The sequence below is a fragment of the Dendropsophus ebraccatus genome, chromosome 10 (assembly GCF_027789765.1).
Source record: "Dendropsophus ebraccatus isolate aDenEbr1 chromosome 10, aDenEbr1.pat, whole genome shotgun sequence".
Taxonomy (NCBI): domain Eukaryota; kingdom Metazoa; phylum Chordata; class Amphibia; order Anura; family Hylidae; genus Dendropsophus; species Dendropsophus ebraccatus.
Genome location: NC_091463.1, coordinates 14188209 through 14195332, shown reverse-complemented (window position 1 = coordinate 14195332; position 7124 = coordinate 14188209).

The following is a 7124-nucleotide window of genomic DNA, read 5'->3' as shown; positions in this document are numbered from 1 at the left end:
AGTTTCTGTAAAACTAAAAAAAATGGAAAATAATAAAGCACAATGAATAAGACGTAACACACATCATGACTAACACTATAGGGCTTGTTTTATATGTGTATAATCTGACATTCCCATGGGCTTTTATTGTGTAATCATATGCTGTATTTTTGACAGGTCCAGAAACCTTCCTTTCCTATGGATAAAGCTCCCATGATCATTATTGTGTCTCTATGGTTACAGACTACAAACAAACTCTATGTAGTCAGACCTTGCAGTCATACAACCTTTTGTCCACTATTTTCAGTTGAACCACTAGCAAAAAGGGAGAATGACTGTAAGATCTGACTACATGGGGGATTGTTTGTAGTCTGTAACTATGGAAACACATAAGCTGTACACATTAATACTGTACTGACTGGGATTTTTATGGTACATGCCACAGCTAGCTCCTCCATCACAGTACCGGCACAAGCGTCTATTCTTATTCACGTGAAGGAGTCAACTTGCAGTACCAGACATAACCGTACGGGCACAGCATGCGTCAGGTACTGCAGTAAAGCGTCTCACCGTCACTGTTGCGTTGGTGAGCTCTGTTAGCAGATTTAAAAATGGCGCTACATGTGAGCGATGCAGAACTTACACAGACCCATAGTAAGAGGGTTCAGCCACACCGTTAGGCTATCCACATTGCCATGGCAACCTCAGAGCAAGCACAATCCTGTTAGAACATGTCATATACGGGTATAAGGACTGGATATGAGGCAGATACTATAGGCCACCATGCAGCAGTGTGTTATGTGGTTATATATTATATGTGTGGGGATGTAGTGCACATATTATGTACATTATGTGAGCTATAGATCTTTTATACATATAATAGGTGTAATATCATTCTGTTCTAGTAATATGTACGCGTTATCGGTCGCCGTTCACACTACCTGTCCGGCCGCAGCCCCTCCTCCAATCTCAGCCCGGGGTGCGGACACCTCCAGCCGCCGGAAGTGCTCACATCGCTCTCAGGCCGCGACTGACAGGAGCACTTCCGCATCTGCGCTCGGAGCCCCGCCCCTTCCGGTCTCGGTGTAACCCGTTCACTTCTGCTGTTGTGTGGCCCCGCCCCCCAGCGGCTACAGCCGGGAGACTTCTCGGATGCTCTGTGGACTACAGCAGCAGCTGGAGATGACAGCTCTGGGGCTGAGAGCATGCTGGGAGTTGTAGTGTTAGGCATGGGATAGTAGAGGTTGGTGTATATAGGGAGTGTATAGGGATTATAGAGGTTGGTGTATATAGGCAGTGTATAGGGATTATAGAGGTTGGTGTATATAGGCAGTGTATAGGGATTATAGAGGATGGTGTATATAGGCAGTGTATAGGGATTATAGAGGTTGGTGTATATAGGGAGTGTATAGGGATTATAGAGGTTGGTGTATATAGGGAGTGTATAGGGATTATAGAGGTTGGTGTATATAGGGATTATAGAGATTGGTGTATATAGGGATTATAGAGGTTGGTGTGTATAGGGATAGTAGAGGTTGGTGTATATAGGCAGTGTATAGGGATTATAGAGGTTGGTGTATATAGGGAGTGTATAGGGAGTATAGAGGTTGGTGTATATAGGCAGTGTATAGGGAGTATAGAGGTTGGTGTATATAGGGAGTGTATATGGAGTATAGAGGTTGGTGTATATAGGCAGTGTATAGGGATTATAGAGGTTGGTGTATATAGGCAGTGTATAGGGATTATAGAGGTTGGTGTATATAGGCAGTGTATAGGGATTATAGAGGTTGGTGTATATAGGCAGTGTATAGGGATTATAGAGGTTGGTGTATATAGGCAGTGTATAGGGATTATAGAGGTTGGTGTGTATAGGGATTATAGAGGTTGGTGTATATAGGGATTATAGAGGTTGGTGTATATAGGGATTATAGAGGATGGTGTATATAGGGATTATAGAGGTTGGTGTATATAGGGAGTGTATAGGGAGTATAGAGGTTGGTGTATATAGGCAGTGTATAGGGAGTATAGAGGTTGGTGTATATAGGCAGTGTATAGGGAGTATAGAGGTTGGTGTATATAGGCAGTGTATAGGGATTATAGAGGTTGGTGTATATAGGCAGTGTATAGGGATTATAGAGGTTGGTGTATATAGGCAGTGTATAGGGATTATAGAGGTTGGTGTATATAGGCAGTGTATAGGGATTATAGAGGTTGGTGTATATAGGCAGTGTATAGGGATTATAGAGGTTGGTGTGTATAGGGATTATAGAGGTTGGTGTATATAGGGATTATAGAGGTTGGTGTATATAGGGATTATAGAGGATGGTGTATATAGGGATTATAGAGGTTGGTGTATATAGGGAGTGTATAGGGAGTATAGAGGTTGGTGTGTATAGGGATTATAGAGGTTGGTGTGTATAGGGATTATAGAGGTTGGTGTATATAGGGATTATATAGGTTGGTGTATATAGGGATTATAGAGGTTGATGTATATAGGGATTATAGAGGATGGTGTATATAGGGATTATAGAGGATGGTGTATATAGGGATTATAGAGGATGGTGTATATAGGGATTATAGAGGTTGGTGTATATAGGCAGTGTATAGGGATTATAGAGGTTGGTGTATATAGGGATCATTGAGGTTGGTGTATATAGGGATTATAGAGGTGGGTGTGTATAGGGATTATAGAGGTTGGTGTATATAGGCAGTGTATAGGGATTATAGAGGTTGGTGTATATAGGCAGTGTATAGGGATTATAGAGGTTGGTGTATATAGGGATCATTGAGGTTGGTGTATATAGGGATTATAGAGGTGTATATATAGTATTGCACTGAGGATACAGCATATCAGAGGGAATTAGGTTCTGTAAGGAGTGAATGAATATGGGAGCTGATATCAGTGATCTGTACAGCAATGGAAACAGCAACTCAACCCAAGACAATGTGCTCATGGATTATGTGGCGCCCCCTGTGTGTGGTTGTGGTGGTCTGGTTTGGTACTTAGAGCCTGTAAAGTCAGATCTTGTAGGACCCCCAGTTTGTTGTGTCCAGATCTTATAGAACTTCAGGCGTATGGTGTCCAGATTTTATTTGACCCCCGGTCTATGGTGTCCAGATCCTATAATACCCCCAGTCTATGGTGTCCAGATCCTATAATACCCCCAGTCTATGGTGTCCAGATCCTATAATACCCCCAGTCTATGGTGTCCAGATCCTATAATACCCCCAGTCTGTGGTGTCCAGATCCTATAATACCCCCAGTCTATGGTGTCCAGATCCTATAATACCCCCAGTCTATGGTGTCCAGATCCTATAATACCCCCAGTCTGTGGTGTCCAGATCCTATAATACCCCCAGTCTGTGGTGTCCAGATCCTATAATACCCCCAGTCTATGGTGTCCAGATCCTATAATACCCCCAGTCTATGGTGTCCAGATCCTATAATACCCCCAGTCTGTGGTGTCCAGATCCTATAATACCCCCAGTCTGTGGTGTCCAGATCCTATAATACCCCCAGTCTATGGTGTCCAGATCCTATAATACCCCCAGTCTATGGTGTCCAGCTCTTATGTGCAGTGACCTTTATGGTACTGTTTATCTGTAGTGGTGTTTACTATTCATGGTAATCCAGTTTTATTTCCTGTATTCCGGTGTCCTTACTCTACTCCAGCCCTATGGCATCTTGTATCATGTGCCGCCTATCTCCGAAAAAGCACACCGGTTTGGGCAGCTACCAGCGCTCCGCACCTCCCAGCCCGGACTGCAGGTGCCTTAGCTCACCTGTCTCACCTTAGGTAACCCGTCGGGAGTTGTTCTTTTATGGCTTTCCTGGCACAGGACTTAGTTTTCATAACCTTTCTCTGGGCAATAACTTATCTGTATTTGTTCCTCATCTGCAGGTGTGTCACCCGTGCTCTACACCTACTCTTTTCTCTCAGGTATAGAGTCTAACAGGTTATTTGGCAAGTCTAACAAGGCCTTGGGGCCTTTCTATGTTTACCTGGTTGGAGAGTTCTCTGTTTTTGCCAAGGCTTCCTTTTCAGGTTTTCGCTCTTTGCCATTGCAAATGAGTGCACGGCCTGAACATGAAGGTCTTAGACGTCAGAGACTTTCCATCAGGCACCTGTGTTGGTATATACCCATGCTCCATCTGGCACATGTGTTGGTATATACCCATGCTCCATCTGGCACATGTGTTGGTATATACCTGTGTTTTACCTGGCACCTGTGTTGGTATATACCCATGCTCCATCCGGCACATGTGTTGGTATATACCCATGCTCCATCTAGCACCTGTGTTGGTATATACCCATGCTCCATCTGGCACATGTGTTGGTATATACCTGTGTTTCACCTGGCACCTGTGTTGGTATATACCTGTGCTCCATCTGGCACCTGTGTTTGTATATACCTGTGCTCCATCTGGCACCTGTGTTGGTATATACCTGTGGTCTATCTGGCACCTGTGTTGGTATATACCCGTGGTCTATCTGGCACCTGTGTTGGTATATACCCGTGGTCTATCTGGCACCTGTGTTGGTATATACCTGTGCTCCATCTGGCACCTGTTTTGGTATATACCCATGCTCCATCTGGCACCTGTGTTGGTATATACTCATGCTCAATCTGGCACATGTGTTGGTATATACCTGTGCTCCATCTGGCACCTATGCTGGTATATACCCATGCTCCATTTGGCACCTGTGTTGGTATACACTCATGCTCCATCTAGCACCTGTGTTGGTATATACCTGTGCTCCATCTGGCACGTGTTGGTATATACCTGTGTTTCACCTGGCACCTGTGTTGGTATATACCTGTGCTCCATCTGGCACCTGTGTTGGTATATACCTGTGCTCCATCTGGCACCTGTGTTGGTATATACCTGTGCTCCATCTGGCACCTGTGTTGGTATATACCCATGCTCCATCTGGCACCTGTGTTGGTATATACTCATGCTCCATCTGGCACCTGTGTTGGTATATACTCATGCTCCATCTGGCACATGTGTTGGTATATACCTGTGTTTCACCTGGCACCTGTGTTGGTATATACATGTGCTCCATCTGGCACCTGTGTTGGTATATACCTGTGTTTCACCTAGCACCTGTGTTGGTATATACATGTGCTCCATCTGGCACCTGTGTTGGTATATACTCATGCTCCATCTAGCACCTGTGTTGGTATATACCTGTGCTCCATCTGGCACGTGTTGGTATATACCTGTGTTTCACCTGGCACCTGTGTTGGTATATACCTGTGCTCCATCTGGCACCTGTGTTGGTATATACCTGTGCTCCATCTGGCACCTGTGTTGGTATATACCTGTGCTCCATCTGGCACCTGTGTTGGTATATACCCATGCTCCATCTGGCACCTGTGTTGGTATATACTCATGCTCCATCTAGCACCTGTGTTGGTATATACCTGTGCTCCATCTGGCACCTGTGTTGGTATATACCCATGCTCCATCTGGCACCTGTGTTGGTATATACTCATGCTCCATCTAGCACCTGTGTTGGTATATACCTGTGCTCCATCTGGCACATGTGTTGGTATATACCTGTGTTTCACCTAGCACCTGTGTTGGTATATACATGTGCTCCATCTGGCACCTGTGTTGGTATATACCTGTGCTCCATCTGGCACCTGTGTTGGTATATACCCATGTTCCATCTAGCAACTGTGTTGGTGTATACCTGTGTTTCACCTGGCACCTGTGTTGGTATATATCTGTGTTTCACCTGGCACCTGTGTTGGTATATACCTGTGCTCCATCTGGCACCTTTGTTGGTATATACCTGTGCTCCATCTGGCACCTGTGTTGGTATATACCCATGTTCCATCTAGCACCTGTGTTGGTGTATACCTGTGTGTTCACCTGGCACCTGTGTTGGTATATACCTGTGTTTCACCTGGCACCTGTGTTGGTATATACCTGTGTTTCACCTGGTACCTGTGTTGGTATATACCTGTGTTTCACCTGGCACCTGTGTTGGTATATACCTGTCCTCCTTCTGGCACCTGTGTTGGTGTATACCTGTGCTCCATCTGGCACCTGTGTTAGTATATACAGGTTTCTGTAGGACAGTACCTATATGACCTATCTTCATTGATAACCTTGGCTTGATGTAGAGCAAATGTTTCCTCTCATGTTTCCTTAGATTTCATTTCACGTCCTCTATACTAGTTGGCTACACTCTATAGTTGAGTGTATCTAACTGTAGCTTGTTCTATAGACTACGGTTAAATAAATAAACTTTTGACCTGTCAGAAGTTAAAGATCACACCAGGTCTCACTCCTGAGATCTGCTGCCATCACTAGATATAGCCCCATGGTGCGCTGACAGCCATCAGCCACACGTTGGGGAACGATGTCCTAATATAATATCCTATCAGTCATCACTAACAATAACTTCACTTTACGATAGCTGGGAAAGTCAAATATGGTAGATGAGATTTCCAGTAGATTATGTGACGTTGGTCTGACACCAATTCACATGACAAATAACCCAACCAAGTATTTGGATGTATTTATCCAGCTAACAAGGTGTTTGGAAGAAAATCTAAGGAGATGAGATCTGAATTCTGTCTCCTTGGCGTCTCCTGGCGTGGTTATCCACCTGACTACAGACCGTGCCAGCATCTTGTGGCAGTCTCTTGTTGACTACGTTACCTCGCCCAGTTCCAGTGCCGAGTCCTGGCATGTAACCAAACGCTTCCTCCTCTTCTTATTCCAGCTTCAGTCTTCACTGGCTCCGCTGGTTAGGACTGAGGCTAAGATGCTCTGGATCTGTAGATGAGATCAGCCCCACCGACCATGTAAAACGTTTATTTATTATGTCTAAGCTGTCTGTCCTTGTTTATGCTAATGCATTTATTCCTAAAGCTGATCCTGTTCTTGTTCATGACCACATCCCTGCCTTGTTCTTCAGACTGTCTGCCTGGTGCCCCTTGTTCTACTCTGATTTTGACCTTTGGCTTCATTCCTGGCTATTCCATTTCCCATTGGTCACTTTTCTGGCGGTTCTACTACTGCACCAGCAAGCCCTTGAAGCAAAGGCCACTTCTCGTTTTTGTGGCATCCAGAAACACCCATACGGTTAAACCGTAGACATAAAAACACATAGAGAACTCTCATA